Consider the following 17760-nt stretch of genomic DNA (forward strand, 5'->3'; position numbering starts at 1 on the left):
CACAGGCGGCATTTAAAAAAAATAGTCTATCTGTTGAAAATGTATATTAAGAAAGAAAAGATCTCGCCCAACTGCCGTGACATTGCCACCCGCAATGCCGTGACCCGGATTCGAACCGGGGTTGCTGCGGCCACAACGCAGAGTACTAACCACTATACGATCACGGCGAGCTACTTGGGCTCTGTGACATTGGTATGCACCTGACTTTCATAGCGCAGGTCGCCCGGCATTATCTGTGATGAGGGTCTTATTAATATGCAGAAGGGTCTCTTCTTGTGTTTGTGTTTTGAGGCAGATGCTTCACATTTCGCCTCCTTGACTGGAATGTTCACAAACCAACACACAACCCTGCAGTCCTGCTCTGTAGGGACCGCCCCCTCCTTGTTAAATGTCAAGCCTCTCATCATGTGCAGTTAGTTGCAGAGTGAGAGAGAGAGATCATCGCATGTGGCTGCATTGCGAAGAGAGCTGAGCCCACTGGCTCTCCGTAGCCAATCACCCGAGCAGGTTAATGAGAGGAACCAGCTATAGGGAAAGAGAAACATTGGTTTCAGAGGACCTGAAATGGACGAGTTTTCAAGTTTTAGACAACTGGTTAAATCCTCTGCGGCCGGAGAGTTTAGTTCCACATTTACGGGTATCACATAAGGGTCAAGGCTGAAAAAATAGTACACGTTTGTTTTTATGTCATCCCAGGAACCACAGAATACTGGAATCAGTGGACTCTTTTAATAGCAAGAAACAATGTTTACTTTAAAAAAAAATAAGTGAAGATTCTCAAAATATTTTTTAGCAGGCACCACCCACTCACTGCCCATGAGGGCAATGCTAAATGGGGCCCACCTTCCTCAAGAGGTTTTTGGGGTTACTCCGTCCAAGAAACTTTTTTAAAATCTGCTTAAGCAGAGCCTTTTACAGTTCAGTTTCATAAGATGTTAAAGGCCACTTGAGAAGTGGTCCACAACTTTAACTGTCTGATTTGGGTGGGGCACATGAATAGATGTTTTGTGCTACCAGTTGAAACAAATGATTCAAGATATGTTATGTGACAATAATTAAGGCTTCTAAACACTCGAGCATATTTGTGAAAGTTCCACAACTGTGGGTAGTTGATTGATTATGTGTTAATATCGAACTCAGTATCATACAACCAGATTCTGCTCTGTTTCAATTATCTGATTTAATAATAATGTAATACACGAGTCTGGAAACTCTTTCCTCTAATTTCTGCATTATAGGTGATGGGTGATGTGTCTTATCTCCTGTAATAAAGAAATGACATTGCTGCTCAACAGTAATAAGTTATTACAGATTAGTTCTGACAGTATCATACCTTCTACCAGCAGCTAAGGAGAATGGCATGACATGGAGCATCATTATAGTTAAAGAACAAAAACGCCAGACATGACTGTGATAACAGGCACAGTACTTTAGATGTACCCTTCAATACCAGACACCTTACACTGCAGGCGACCTCCAGATCAGGAGACAATGTGCCTAAGCTGGTTTTCAAAAGTAGCAACAATCCTCCTAGTGAGGTTTTGAAAACTTTACCAGAACTTCAGACAGAACTGTGGTGCAGATTTATAAGCTCCTTGCGCCACTTTTGCATCCCTTTTAACATGGGAAAAGTGGCGCAAAATTGTTGCAAGGGGCTTGTAAATAAGCCCCTGTGTACATCTCAGATCGACCGGAACTTCCCTGGTAAAAATTCCCAAAGTCCAAAAAGCAAGAATGGGCATGTGTTCATTCTGCTATCTGGCAGCTAAAAACTGGAATACACTGCCTCTTTTTCTCCGCTCCGAGTCATCGGAGAATCTTTTCCTGAAAAGATTAAAAACCTGTCTTTTCCAGCTTTTAGTTTTTCTGTTGCTCCTTCTTCCCTTGTTTCCCAGGCCCTGCACCTTTTATCCCTTTTCGGAAGAGTGGTCTCAGCACAGGGACACACCAGTTGGTGTAACCAGGTGATTTATAAGTGATATTATTATTATTATTATTATTATTATTATTAATATTGTTTTTACTTGACACAATACCCTAAGGGGACTCTACAGAACTAGGCACAGCACTTCAGGAGGGTCCCAGGCTTGTGTCACAATATGCTAAACTAGTCTCTAAAATGGGTAGAAACTGTTCACACACATTATTCTAAAGGAACCCTTTGGACATGTGCCCAGCTCTCCACACAAGGCCTTACTTGTGCTGTGCACACTGTCCACCTGTAAAAGTGCTTCCATTTCCGCCTGGTTTTTCTTACCGCTCCCTCTGCACCCCAACACTACTTTTGGCCTACTCACAGCCTTATCATGGAAGTGAAGCTTGCAACGCCGCTGCCTGTGCTGTAACCATCAGTACTCTAAAGCTCAGTTTCACTGCTGATGCCTGTGTGTGCCTGTTCTTGAGACTCTGAAGCTTGAACCTCTTCTGCACCTTCAGTAACAGTCTCAGTAATGGAAGGTCACTCTGGTGCTGCCTGTGCTGCTCCTGTTGTTTAAAGCTTGCATTACTGCTGCTCAGCTTGTACTTTGATGCGAGTGCAGCTTAAAACAGTCTTTTCACTTCACAAAACCAAACTGATTGGCTTTGAAAATTAAAGACAATAGTGGTTGGTGGTGCTGCGGAACGGGCAGAATCCTTGCCAGTGTAAAACTCCTGCCGACTTTGACTGCTCACACTCTGCCCACGTCTTGCGGCCCCCGCTTCGCGGGAGCCGCTCGAGAATACCGGCTAACCAAGGACTTCCCATACCAGCGAGAGGAGCCTAACAGTGACGCGCTAACCCCTGCGGGACTGCGAGGACCAGCGGGCGTTGCGGCTGGAGACTCGCCACAGCTGGTCCTCTTCCCGCCCCCCTCCTGCACGGATAAATCTGCGGAGGGCTTGGGTGATGCGTGTGCTGCTGCGGAACGGGCAGAATCCTTGCCAGTGTAAAACTCCTGCCGACTTTGACTGCTCACACTCTGCCCACGTCTCGCGGCCCCCGCTTCGCGGGAGCCGCTCGAGAATACCGGCTAACCAAGGACTTCCCATACCAGCGAGAGGAGCCTAACAGTGACGCGCTAACCCCTGCGGGACTGCGAGGACCAGCGGGCGTTGCGGCTGGAGACTCGCCACAGCTGGTCCTCTTCCCGCCTACCTCCTGTCTTAAACAGCCTGCGCTGGTCGCGCAAGCGGGACGCGCGTGGGGCAAAGCGCGGAGCTAAGCCCGGGCAAAGGGCGGGCCGTTTGAGGCCGTTCGAGGACCGGAGAGACCGGGATCGGGTCCCCCCCCCCTGGCTGGCCCAGTATCACCCACTGACTTTCAGCGGTCTTCGCCCACTGGGAATCCATGATGACCACCAGGGAAACGCAAAGCAAATCTGCATTGGCCGCAGCTGGAGTTCCAAAAGGTACTATCGACAATTATTTTGTTAAAGCCGGCTCTTTGTTGATAGACGAAATTTCTGTGTTAGAACGCCGCATCTCCCAAGAGATTGATTGGGTGAGGAGATCATCAATGGGACCATTGGCTCTGGCCAAAACACCAGATGAAAGGCCAGAACTTAATAGAAATATCCAGATGGGCTCACAGTCAATCCATCATGCCTCTAACCCAGATCTTACCATGGAAGTCTCCAAGGATCTAGAGGACATGAGTCGCATGATCCTACCCATGACCCGCACACCGTCTGCCCCACCCCTAGCCTCCAGCAAGGTCCTGACTGCCCCTTGCATTATCATGAATACCTCAGAACTACAGAGGGGGCTAGGGAAGGAGCATTACAAAAAAAGAAGAAAGGGGGGCAAACCAAAGGCGGCAGCAAGTTAAAACCATCTGAGCCCAAACTTGCTAGCGATGCTGGAATCCTGGGGGATAATACTCCGGGACAACCACCCAAAAATGTTAGGAATATCCAAAAAATATCCTTTCGATCTATAGAACAATCCCTTCCACAAGGTGATATTTCTATAGACTCTGCAAATAAGGACATAACCCTTGCAGATATAGGTTCACTTATTAGGTCACTCTTAAGCCCTCTGGAAGCCCGACTCATAAAGATCGAAGCAAGGCTGGTCAATATTGAGAAATCTACAGTCCAGCTTGCAGACAGTCTAAAGTCGGAATCCAAGGGCATTAAAAGAGGGTTAAATAGTATGCCCAAAAAAAGCCTAGAGCACACAATCCCGACGAAGAAAAATGATCCCCCAACCTCGCAAAATATAAAATCGATTCCCAAACAAAACAAGACCACACAAGTTTCCGACATTATAAGCAAAACCACACCTACACAAATTCAAACTCTGAATCCCACGACCTTAAACACAATTAGTAAACCCACATATAAGCCTGATCCCCCAGATAGAATTAAGAATGTTACGCGGCTCTTAGACAACAACCAGACTAACACTCGGAAATTCAAACCCGTAAACTTACCACCGGAAGCATCCCCGTATACAGTGATTCTGGCGGGAGCTCCTGAACTATCTCTCAATTCTATTGAGAAGTCAGCCTCGCTCAAAAATAAAGTCATCAACTGGCTGTCTATATACAGACCCCTACCACAAGGAACAACCAGCGATGTATCCATGGCGAGACGCGTCGCTTGGGTGGGCAACCTGAGAAAGACAATTAGCGGTGATTGCATTGTGGTTAGCTTTAGGGATCCGAGGACAGCCTCGTATATCTGCAGCTGGGTCCCGGACGACCAAGGGAACTTAATCCAGGCTCTTCCCCTTTCGTTCTTCTACCCGTCAAGCATCTATCTGGCAGAAGATCCTAGATGGGGTCATCATCAGGAGCTATTGGGAGAGTGGGAAAGCAACAGTGTAGAGAGAAGGGAGCCATACTATCGTAGGAATATGCACCCTGAATACCCACCGTTACATGATGATGGGGAGGGGTGGGAGTATGTCACCAGAAGGAAAGGAGGATGGGGTGGCAGACCAAGAGGAGTCCCTGGTCCACATAGATTGCATCACCCAGCCTATTTTCCAACCTCAAATAGGTATAGTACCCTGGAAATGGTCGACTCACTGACTGATTCCAATACAAAGGCAGTGGACCACCTTGCTGCAGTTTATCCTGCAGAAGATAGACCCACCACCGGAGGCCAATCGGGGCCACAAATGGAATCTAAAATCACCACTGATACTCTAAATTATTCCCAAGAATGTGTTAGCAGTATACATGTAATTAGGGACAATACTACCAACTCAGAGTCCGAACAAGGAGAACTCCTACAAACCTCAATGGTAAATACTACCCTCGTCCCTATAGGGAACACTCTGTCTAACATAGAGCAACCACCATTAAGACCTGCTATGCTTAGTTTAATTTCAAGGAACGTAGCAGGTATCGGCAACAAAATTGAATGTCCCGATTGGTTGTCGTTTATCAGCTCAAAGGGAATCTGTCTCCTTCAGGAAACCTGGGCACGAGAGGAGTTCACATGCCCAGGTTTCGAAGTTTTTTCTAAAAAGGCAAAGTGGGGGGGTAAGGGACGCCCGTCAGGAGGGTTGGCAACTTTGATCGCCTCCCACCTGGGCTGTAAGGCTAGTTGTTTAGCTGTAGACTCTCAGAATATTCTACCAGTCCTCCTAGAATGGCCAAATCTGGTTAAGTTACTGATCATAAACGTCTATTCGAGACCCGTGCCCTTATCTGGGGAATCGAAAACAATTGAGGATCTCTCAACCCTTCTGAGTGATATTCCAAGGGATCTTCCTCAGTTGGTAGCAGGAGACCTCAACTCCCACTATGAGCCACTTCCCGGATTGTTGGAAGGACCATCCCTAGAAGAGGACGCTAGTTGCCTGATACCAGACACGGTGGCTCCTCCACCAAGAGCCTGGACACCCCTTGCATTACAAATTACAGCCTTGACCCTTAATTACGGTCTACGCGCATGCAACGGGCGTACAAAATCAGACAACCCCTGTAGATGTACATTCAACAAATCAGGTAGCGAATCCAGACTAGACTACATTCTAGCCCAAATAACAAACTGGACACGAATAATTGATTTCAGGGTACAACCCAGAGAGGATAGCGACCATAATGCACTTATACTTGAATATGCTATCCCTGGTATAGATGACATGGGAACGGATAATGAAAATGGGACCACTGGGCTACTCCTAGAGAACAACAGGAGGAGAGTGAGGTGGGGGAAGTTGGCAACTAATGATGCAAAAATATCCAGGCTCTATGCCAGAATCACTCCAGTCCTTGAAAGGGCATTTGGTCTCTCCGATAAACTAGCGGACAGAAGGAATGTAGAACTACTGAGCCAAACCCATAAAGACCTAATAAATACTTTACAGTCAGACCTATTCTCAGAAGCACCATCAAAAAGCAGTACACTAAATAAAAAATCCTGGTACAACACCGTATGCCGGGAATCTAAACGGGAACTTTTATCTGTAATTAAGGCTCATGGATCCCGTGAGATAATAAAAGACAAAAGATGGGCATATAGGACATTGCTGGCAAATGCCAAAGTCGAATGGGACCAAAAGCATTGGGAAGACTTATCTGAGGCACTAGCCAATAAAGATTCTCGTAAATTTTGGCGAGTGGTTAACCACGGGTCAGAGGATCTTCCCTCTGCCATTGAATCTAACATTGCTCCTGCCTTATGGCAGGAACGCTATCAATCCCTATACTCAACTGAGGATATGCCTCACACCAACTCTAACAGTATTGACATGATAGGTCAAGTGGGCGAACCATTCGTGTTAAAAGAAGTTTGCGCCGCAATTGCGGGGCTGGCAGGAGGCAAAGCACCGGGACTGGACGGGGTCCCTGGAGATCTGTACAAACAGGAACCAGAGATATGGGCACCATATCTATTGCTGATATTCAACGCGGTCCTTGGGGGCATGGAGGTCCCAGATACTTGGCTGGGCGCAGAGGTGGTCCCTATATTCCAAATGGATCCCCTCTGCTCCCAGCCAACTATCGCCCCATAAGCCTCATTGATGTCTCGCAAAAGCTCTTTGGCAGACTAATCCTGAATCGCTTACAGAATTGGCTGGAGGAAACGGACACCCTCAGCCCATACCAGGCTGGATTCAGGAGGGGTGTCTCCACATTAGACCAAGTATTCAGATTAAATCTCATATACTGGAGACGGGCACTTATCGAGGGTGGCACCTTATATACGGTCTTTGTGGACCTACGTGCCGCCTTCGACTTAGTGCCAAGAGCAAAATTGTGGGAGGTAATAATTGAACTGGGCGTCCCAAAAGACATCCTTGCGATTTTGTTTAAACTACGTCACAACAATTTCGCAATGGTCAGATGCGGGAGAAGCGGGAAGCTGACTGAAAGATTCCCCGTTCACAGAGGGGTGAGGCAGGGCTGTGTGCTTGCACCGACCCTGTTCTGCCTCTTTGTGAACGGGGTAATCTCACACCTGACTGGGATTGCCAACACCGACGCCCCAAAATTGAACGGCAGCAGGGTGCCAGCCATTATGTTTGCGGACGATACCCTGCTGCTATCTAAATCCCCCATGGGCATACAGAGGGTGATTGATGGCTTCCAGGACTTTTGCACAGAAAGGGGCCTCGAAATAAACCCCCAAAAAACTAAATTTATGATCATGAATCCTAAGTCACAAAAGCGCTCAAATCCCTTACTTGGTTCTGTGAGGCTGGAAAGGGTATACACTATTGAGTATTTGGGGCTAACGCTAAATGAAAACTTAACATGGGGGGCCCACCGGATAAAAGCCAATATGAGGCTAGTTCAGAGGGCGGGGGCTATCATGAGAATCGCTTCAAAATCAACTTTTCGCCCTCTGTCCCCGGCCATCCAAATTTATAAAATGCAGGCTCGGGGTGGTGCTACGTATGGGAGAGAGATGTGGGGTCACACGTCATCTTCCAATCTACAGGTGACGGAAAATAAATTTATAAGACAACTTACAGCTTTACCAATAAGTACCCCACTCATGCCGTTGAGATTGGATCTGGCTCTGAGGCCCATTACAGAAGAACTAGGGCTAAAGCCCCTAACATTTTGGAGCCGCATATGGAGCAGCCAGGATCTCTCTTCCTATCGATCTGAGTTGCAGGAATTTCTAACCCTACCCAATGCCGCCAAGATACCTTGGCTAAATTACATAAAGACAACATGCGAGACCCTCGGATTACCAGAACTGTGGCTAGACCCACAAAGCACAAGCACCAGGATCTCAAGGAAAGCACTCTCCAGAGTTTATTATGAAAAAATGCTCACTCGAGTCCTGGCAACTGCCCGAGAGGGCTCCTTGACGCATGCCTTTATGATAATTAAAGACTTACACAATTTTGAAAGCGTGTTGTATGGCATGGCTCCTGCTCTAACAAGGAAACTTTTTTTTACAATGGAGGTATGGGACTCTTCCCCTAAAGACCTTCACTAAAGCGTGGGCGGGACAGTTGCCGAATGAGTTGTGTCCAGCTTGTGCTACAACTAGAGAAAGCGAAGTCCATGTTATCTTCTTCTGCCCAGCCTACCGTAAAAGCAGACGAGATTGGTTGACCCCATTACTGAGAAACCTAGGATTCAGAACTTTCCTTCCTGCATTTAGAGGTTTAAAAACAGACCTATCCCCGTCAACGATGTTTGCCCTGGCTAAATTCTTAACAGCAATGTGGTATGGCAGAACCCGATATATAAAGATGGCAGAGGACCACTGAGAACTTGTTGTTTTGATACACTGTAATTTCTGTTTTAATAGTCTTTCATATTTTTAACGATGATGAACTGTTGTACATCTTTTATGATCAAATGATCGAAATAAAGATTTGAAATTTGAAAAATTTGGTTGGTGGTACAATAGATTACCAACTAAGCCACAGCGGCTTCTATAACTCTGAACCCACACTGTGTCTGATGTAACTGTGCATCAATGCATATTTTTCTGTCTCTTTAGAATTTTCTAGTTGCTACCAACAATAAAATAGAGAAGAAAACCTGATATTGGAATGGAAAAATTATAAAGAGGGTCACGAAAAACGAATATCATTATACGTGCTTATCTGTATTTATTTTGGAAAGTTTACACTGGTGTATGAAGAGCGCAATGCATACGTTAAACTAAACGAGAGTACAATGATTTAGAGGACACCAATATATACAAGATAATTTCCTGATGCCTACATGACTCATGTGCTTTTTTCTTCTCCTCTCGTGACCTCTAGACATCCCACCGAGAAGCCGAGGAACCGCCACTCTCGGAGAGACAGGGTCACCTTTAGTGACGCGTCCCAGGTTCAAACATTGCTTCAAGATTTATTACTCAATTTAGGTAAAGGTGCCCGGGAATCCAGATTGAAATTTTCTTTATTCAAATTACTCCATGACTGGCACTGGTCCCTAGTAAAGTTGAACAAGGCAGGATTACTTCCACATACGAATTGCTGGAGATGTAATAATTATGGTTGCGATATCATGCATATTATATGTGGATGTCCCATGATTCAATCTTATTGGCATTTCATAGACCGGACATTAAGTCACACTGTTTCATTACAACTACCGCTTTCACCTTCCACAATTATATTACATGATTTCAGATCCTTTCAATATCTTTCTAAACCTCAGAGTAGACTTCTGCATACTGCTTTAGCAACTGCCAACATCTGCATACTCAGATGATGGAAATCTCCAACTCCACCATCTCCAGAATCCTGGCTTACAACAATGATAGAAACTGCTTCCCATGGAAGAGTTATATATAATGTAAATAATCAGTTGGATCTGTTTAATCGAATTTGGGCCCCCTTCTTCACACTGGATAATGCTTCAGTGAGAGATAGTGCTTCTACTTCTATGCAACATACCTATACACTTTAATCTATTATCAGTTTCAAAGATCTTTCCTATTTTTTATACTATCTTTCATATCTTGCAAGGAAATTATTTTATTGGATATGTTTACAGTTTTCCTCTTCTATCACATTGTTAATATGATATTCAGATTATAATGGTTTTAGTTTTTTATGCTTAGATTGATGATATTATCCTCTCTTATAATATATACATATCACTCTCTTATCTTATTTAAATGTTCTATTGTATAATTTGGATTTTACTATATTTGTCATGATTTATCACCTTTTTACTTTCTAATGTGTTGACCTACAGATAGTGTCTTTTATCTAATGCAATGTTTATATAATTAGACAGTGTAATTAACATGCTACACATTTTCTTTTCCATAGTATATTGAAATGAGTTCATGTAATTTATTATTTATTTCACATATGGACTAGTATACTGAACATGAACTACTAATAAACAATTATAACACAATTATTGGCAGTGACTATTAGGCATGACAGAACGCTATTTCTATCTTCTGACGCGGCCGGCCCTATTGGGTTGTAGGCGGAACGCTGTGTATAATGTTGAGAAGCAAACACACTTTCCATGTTATTTTACTGCATTTCCTCTGACGCGGCCGGCCCCTGTGGGGTTGTAGGCTTATCGCCATGTATATGTCACTTTTTTTGCGTACTCCCTTCTTCCGGGGTGAAATAAAAACAGACTTAAAAAAAAAAAATTATAACACAAACATTGCATCAAAAAGTGAAGTTTGGGAGACCCATGAAAACATGACTGAGGTGGGTATAAAGGGGGGGGGGGGGCTGTTAACCCACAGTGCCCCTTACATGGCACTAACATAACCACCCTGGTCCTGGTACACCAGAGATGAGTAAATTACCAGAGTAAACATCAACCCTGTTTTTAACAGCCTTGTCCTGTAGTGCACGACTTTTCCAATTTAATTTTGAAAAACAGTTATCAGTATGGGATTCGAACGCATAACCTTGAGATTATTAGCACTACGCTCTAACCAACTGAGCTAATCTTCCTCCTTACAGTATGAATCAAGAGGCATCATGAGGTGCATACACCTAGCCAGGAGCTTCTAATTGCTAAATTATAGGTTGTTCCAATGTACAGATTAATTCAAGAGGCATACAGACAGGCCATTACTGACCCATCATAGTTTCCGGCGAAGACATTGGGGCACTCAGATATTCCTGCACCAACTGGCACATACCGGGAGCGTCACCAAAGAACACGGATATTATTGAATGAGCTGCACTGAACGCACTTCACTAACAAGAGCTGCACGACCATCACTCCCCAGAAAAGATGGATTGTAGGCTAGAATCACTCCGCAGACCCTCCGACCCGCCACACTCACCCAGAAAGGTACTGGTCTGGGCTCAGCAGCATTGCGCATGCTCAATGTACTGCAGGATTTTCTCACACTATCACTCACTGGGCTGTCAATCCTTAACCCACCCCTTCCTGTACCCTTTTCACTGTACTCTCTCCTTCCTCCACCCATCTCTCTCCACTTTCATAGACATGGACATAGGCTGAACCTTCTCGAGTACACAGCTCATAACTTTCCAAACTGAATGTAGTGCCCGGTGCCCCATTATTCTCTGCATCCCCCTTCCTACACAGTCTTGTTTTCCATCCATATTAGAAACCGCACCACAGCCATCATTAAGTTGAGTTCTCTGATGTTGTAATTATAAGAAGTAAGTAGTCGTGGCCGAGTGATTAAGGCGATAGACTAGAAATCTGTAGTCGTGGCCGAGTGATTAAGGCGATAGACTAGAAATCTATTGGGATCTCCACGCGCAGGTTCGAATCCTGCCGACTACTTTTCATTTTTTTAATAATTACATTTTGACATGGAAACTAATTATGAGGTTCAGAAACATCTGCATTTTATGCATAATTGTGTCTTTGTCACTCTTGTCACATACACCACCATCGCCTGCACAATGTGATTGCACCAAAAAAAAAATACTCTAGGTCAAACAAATCAAACATACTTTATAAAGTGCCTCAAGTAGTAGACCTTTACGTTTCACTGGTCACCTTTGTGTTACGAGTTGTTGTGTTCAGATGCTAAGCTAGCACTAAAGAGGCGAAACTGTTTCCTAAATAGCATAATGTGTGTTAAAATGTCAAAATATAAAAATAAGGCTCTGAGGGACAAGTAGGTAGATCTTTTTTCCTCTTCGGTACACCCCTCGATTGATCGTACTTTATTAGGTAATGTGCTTTGTCGATGTTAGTCAATAACACCAGCTTGACGGATCTTTCTCTCTATGCCAAATCCATTTGTGTTATCCGGTCCCTTTGGTTGGCGAAGAACCATTAAACGTGGCGCACTGGCATCATCTAAAGTAATGCTTTTCAAACGGTTGACCAATCTGTCTGGACGAGGAGCTGCAACTGCCTTTGGACCTTCACATACACGCCAAACATTACAGGCACTACATTTTCCAGTACGTTGGTTTAGAATAACTGCAAACTCCACTTCATCCCCAGCTTGCAATTCTATCCCATCCTGGACTTCTTTTACATGGAAAAATTGTTTTTTGCTGTCACCCACTTCATAGTTAATGAAGCCAAACTGATCTTTCACACATTCCACGGTACCTCTGCGAAGGGGTTCAATATTTCATTCATTTCATTTCATTTCATAACTTTATTTCGATTTCACAAAGAAATCATAAAAGTATACATCAATATAAAACACCGGCAACAATAAAACCACAAATCATATTTACATAATTCTAATTTTCATAAACATTTGCTAATTTTCATAAAACAATCACTATGAGTTCCTGATAGCATGCGCTGATCTGAAAAGGGTAGGAGAATTGATAGTACCCTTACCTAGGGGGTATTTGTGTAAGGCTGTTAATCTTGGTGGGGGAATAGGTAGGGTACTTGGATAAAAATCATACAGATCCCAAACGGAGATGGGGGCCATCATTTTTGTGGGGCAGGGAGGACCGTAAGTGGGGGACTGTGTGCCTGTCCCTAAATTTAACTAGAACTAGGTCCCCGGGAATTTTTTTATAAAAAGACCCTAACCAGCCCACCCTTCTAACACTCAAGATACCACCATCTTTGTTAGGTGGGAGGGGTCTATTTTTTGATAGCCAAAACAGGACCTTGTGCAATAGGTCCTGGTGTCTTTCAGGTCTCCCATGGGTGGGCGCAGGTACTCCTGCAAGAACGAGCACAAAGGGGGCGGCTTCTGGAGGCAAATCTATACAATCTACTCTGTTAGGTTCTGCTCTAGAAGCAGAGTAATTAAATAACACCGGTTTACGAGCAGTTTTGGTAGCAGTTGGAGGTTGTCTCTTGGGAAGTTGTCTATCGGTAAACACATTTTTTCTGGTATTGCTCACAGATTTATCGATGTGCGATGGGCAGTGGGAAGGTGTACTTACAGATGGAGCAGTTTTTGTAGTGTGAGGCACTTTGGGAGCAGTAGGGAGAGTAAAGCAATTGGATCTAACAATCTCTGCGGGAGGAAAAGATTTATCTTTAATGATAGTCTCTAGGCTTGTCAACCTGTCCCCTAAGATGTTAATTTGGTCAAGCAGGGATGCTATTACAGATCTTATCATCAGTTCAAACTGGGGCAATAGTTGCAGATAAGGGGATGCTACTACGTCATCCCGAGTTTCAGTGTGCGTTTTAGGTGAGATAGAATTCATGGCAGGCGGTGAGGAATCAATATAGAGTTTTTGTATTTTAATATCTGTTTCGTGTTCGTTAACCCCTACGTGCTTCCTCTTCGCACTTTGGCCATGTGACAGTCCACTAGCTTGGCTGCTATCCTCCTTAGGTGATAGGCGTCGATCGCAAGGAATATCTGCGCGATGGTCGATAGTAAGGCCTTTTACAGGGGAGGGGGCTATAACAGGAAGAAAATTAGTCCCGCACAAAGCATTTAGTTCCTCCCAGTAAGACATTTTTTCCGGTCTGACAGGGGTTTGTGGGAGGGTTTGAATTGGATCTAGCAGTTGACGCCAAGCATCGCTATTTGTTTCGTTGATAGTGCTGAGGGTTCTATGCTTTTGAGTGTGCGTGTCCATTTCCTTGGCCGGGCATCGTATTTGCATGAAAATTGGATAGGCCCCCTTAGATGTCATAAATCATGTGATGTAACTATGTTGGCAGAACGGCAAGCCCATGAGTCTTCTACAAGTGTAAATAGGCACTATACCTTCTCTTATGGGGATGACAAGGGGGGTGGCCCGTCCCCGTCCTCCTCGTGCCGCTGAGGGCCGTAGAGGGCCCGCCCTTTGCCCGGGCTTAGCTCGGCATCCCGCTCGCGTCCCGCGAAGCGGGGCAGAGCGCTGTTTATGGCGCCTCCTGGCGCTGGGTGCGTCACAGAAGCTGCGCCGCCGCTGTGGCAGCCGGGAGTTGTGGTCCCGGAGCGGCGGCGCTGATCCCTGCAGCTGGTGACTCCTGGCGGTGGCGGCTTCGATGTAGGGCTTCCTCTCCCTGCCCCCGGTAAGTGGTTTGCTGTCCCCCACGCTCCGCCGGGCAGAGCGCTCTTTATGGCGCCTCCTGGCGCTGGGTGCGTCACAGAAGCTGCGCCGCCGCTGTGGCAGCCGGGAGTTGTGGTCCCGGAGCGGCGTCGCTGATCCCTGCAGCTGGTGACTCCTGGCGGTGGCGGCTTCGATGTAGGGCTTCCTCTCCCTGCCCCCGGTAAGTGGTTTGCTGTCCCCTTTGTAAGTGGTTTGCTGTTCAATATTACAAGCCATGGTTTGTTTGTTCTGTCCAAAAACACCAAACTCAGCCAAACACTTGTCCCTCAGAAATTCTGAAAAACTTATTCTGTGTAACTATTACACCCATTTTAACATCTTCCATGTTATGTTTAAGATCAGAAATTGAAGAAACCATTTTTTTAAAGAAATTATGCACAGTTGCTGGTGGAGAGTTTAAAGAGAAAGCCTTATAGTATCAACATTTTAGAAGCTTTATTTGAATGGTGCATCCTACGCAACTGGTATCTGCGCATCTTCTTTGCCTGTGTAAATCGAAACAGTTGTATTATAATAAACCCTATGAAATTCTGCACTGACGTGTGTCATCCACCGTAATTCTTTCTGAAAAGGTTTTTCGATGCCATAGCTCCCTGTGTTTTTTTTCTGCATTTTGATAATACATTTTCCTTGTGAAGTCTGCGTTGAGGACCACGTAAACAGGGTTGAATACATAGCGTACGTATGTTATACATACGTGTATATAATTATAGCGTATAAGTACGTGTGGATAATTACTTGCACCCCAATTCCTTAATCAATTCAAGGCCAAATGTCAGAATGTTTCTTTTCCAAGCTCTAATTTAGCCTTATGAATTTTGATAAAACAAAATGTTGAATGAGTGAAAGACTTGTTATGTTTGTTGAAGTACTCCACGCTTTTTGGGGGGTTTTGTGATTTATTTTCTCTGTGGCTGTTTGAAAAAGTGTAGAATTTCATATGGGTTAAGTGCCATCTGTGTGATAATTTAAATAAAGATATATATATATTAATACATGCACAAGTTTGCTGCCTGGAACACTGCAGCATTAATACCCTTTTTGTTTTTTACTGGTTTAAAAACGGAGTTAAAACATCAAAGTCTGTGCCTGACAATACGCATGGTTTGCAGCGGCACCCAGCATATTGTAAAGAATTGCTTCAGCTTTTGATAGTTGAGAATATTTGCATCAAGGTGACAGATGGTGCCTACATGGTTTTCAGGTTTTTTTCTTTTCTGTTTTTCCCATCTCTTACTTAAGTTCTCCAGTTACACTCATCAAGCAAAGAAACAGAATAGTGTAAGTATTTTAACCAAAAGATCAGGAATTATTTTCTCTGAATAGAGGCTCTCTATTTTATTATTTTCTTTGTCCCATTCCCATTTCCCTCTGTTCAGGGCTTCTGGGAGATAGCATTATCTTTGTAAAACAAACATTGCTCTCTCCAATTTTTCTGTTTAATGGCAAGGAATGGATTAAAGAATAAAGTTTTATCAATAATTTTGAATAAAAATAAAAAATAAAAAATAAGGCTCTGAGTCATTGGAGTGAAGGAGGAGGAGGGTTTCATTTCAAGAAGAGGTTGTTTTTAGATTTTTAAGGGAAAATATTAGGTTTAATTGTAAAGCGCTACTTTCACACCAGACAATGGTTCTCTGTGGGCACACAGGCTCATTTAGAAATAGCTCTTTGTTCAGGGAAATATCAAAACCATTGCATGGATACACAAAGAATAAAAAAGAACCAAAGAGCGAAAATTCTTAAATATATTATAAACACCATTAATTACAATGAAAACACATGAAGGTAAAAGTTAGCAGAGGATGGTTTCGTTCCATCGACCTCTGGGTTTTGGGCCCAGCACGCTTCGGCTGCGCCACTCTGCTGATTTTTTCTCAGGTCGTGTATCTTCTATATGACACTGTACTGCAGCGCAGACGTCACCATGTCTGCAGAGATTAGCCAATGAGGAGCGTGCGTTTCATTGTCGCTTGGAACAGACCGAGGACGGAGTTGTGCAGCAGGGGTGCCCAAACCTGTCCTGGCGGGCCGTATCCATGCCAGATTTTTAGGATATCCCCATCTGGGGATCACGGTTCGATCCCCGGCACCGGCGGCAGATTAGCCCAGCACCAGGTGACTCTGGGAAATAGCTGGCGCCGCGGCTAGGGCGGCTGACTCCGGAATCTGGAGATTTTTTTATTTAAGGTTTTTGTAGAGCGCGTAGTAACCCTCGAGCATCCCAGAGATCAGGGTTCGATCCCCGGCACCGGCCGCAGATTAGCCCAGCACCACGTGACTCTGGGAAATAGCTGGCGCCGCGGCTAGGGAGGCTGACTCCGGAATCTGGAGATCACGGTTCGATCCCCGGCACCGGCGGCAGATTAGCCAAGCACCAGGTGACTCTGGGAAATAGCTGGAGCCGCGGCTAGGGCGGCTGACTCCGGAATCTGGAGATTTTTTTATTTAAGGTTTTTGTAGAGCGCGTAGTAACCCTCGAGCATCCCAGAGATCAGGGTTCGATCCCCGGCACCGGCCGCAGATTAGCCCAGCACCATGTGACTCTGGGCAATAGCTGGCACCGCGGCTAGGGCGGCTGACTCCGGAATCTGGGGATCACGGTTCGATCCCCGGCACCGGCGGCAGATTAGCCCAGCACCATGTGACTCTGGGCAATAGCTTGCTTAATCTTCCCGACGGCCCCTAGCGCCTAGAGACCCTTACGGGTGATTGTGCTCCTTACACATGTGGATTATTATTATTATTATTATTATTTGGGCCGATTCCGATCCGGTTCGTAAAAGCACATCTGCCCGAATCTGTCGGACAACCACGTACGCCCGGGAGAGGACTGCCCGGGACCCGTGGAGCCCGTCCTGGTCACTCTGACCTGCCATCGGCCTGGAGAAGGGAGCGCCGGACGCCCGGGGGGAGGACTGCCCGGGACCCTGGAGCCCGTCCTGGGCACTCTGACCTGCCGTCGGCCCGGGGAAGGGAGCCCAGGACGCCCGGGGGGAGGACTGCCCGGGACCCATGGAGCCCGTCCTGGGCACTCTGACCTGCCGACGGCCCGGAGAAGGGAGCCCCGGACGCCCGGGGGAGGACTGCCCGGGACCCGTGGAACTCGTCCTGGGCACTCTGACATGCCGCTGACCCGGGGAAGGGAACCCCGGACGCCCGGGAACCGTGGAGCCCGTCCTGGGCACTCTGACAAGCCGTCGGACTGGGGAAGGGAGCCCCGGACGCCCGGGACCCGTGGAGCCTGTCCTGGGAACTCCGGCATGCCGTTGGCCCGGGGAAGGGAGTCCCAGATACCCGGGACCCGTGGAGCCCGTCATGGGCACTCTGACAAGCCGGTGTCCCGGGGAAGGGAGCCCCGGACGCCCGGGACTCGTGGAGCCCGTCCTGGGCACTCTGGCA

The 17760-nt window shown here is 45.9% G+C and overlaps 2 non-coding genes across 2 annotated transcripts; one reads left to right on the forward strand and one right to left on the reverse strand.

Moving 5' to 3' along the window:
- Positions 1–95: 95 nt before the first annotated feature.
- TRNAH-GUG (transfer RNA histidin (anticodon GUG)) lies at positions 96–167 on the reverse strand. Its single transcript has one exon. It is a non-coding gene; the product is annotated as a tRNA-His (tRNA).
- Positions 168–11577: 11410 nt separating this feature from the next.
- On the forward strand, positions 11578–11659 carry TRNAS-AGA (transfer RNA serine (anticodon AGA)). The gene has a single exon. It is a non-coding gene; the product is annotated as a tRNA-Ser (tRNA).
- Positions 11660–17760: the final 6101 nt, after the last annotated feature.

The sequence above is a fragment of the Lissotriton helveticus genome, chromosome 12 (assembly GCF_964261635.1).
Source record: "Lissotriton helveticus chromosome 12, aLisHel1.1, whole genome shotgun sequence".
In the NCBI taxonomy this organism is placed as follows: Eukaryota; Metazoa; Chordata; class Amphibia; order Caudata; family Salamandridae; genus Lissotriton; species Lissotriton helveticus.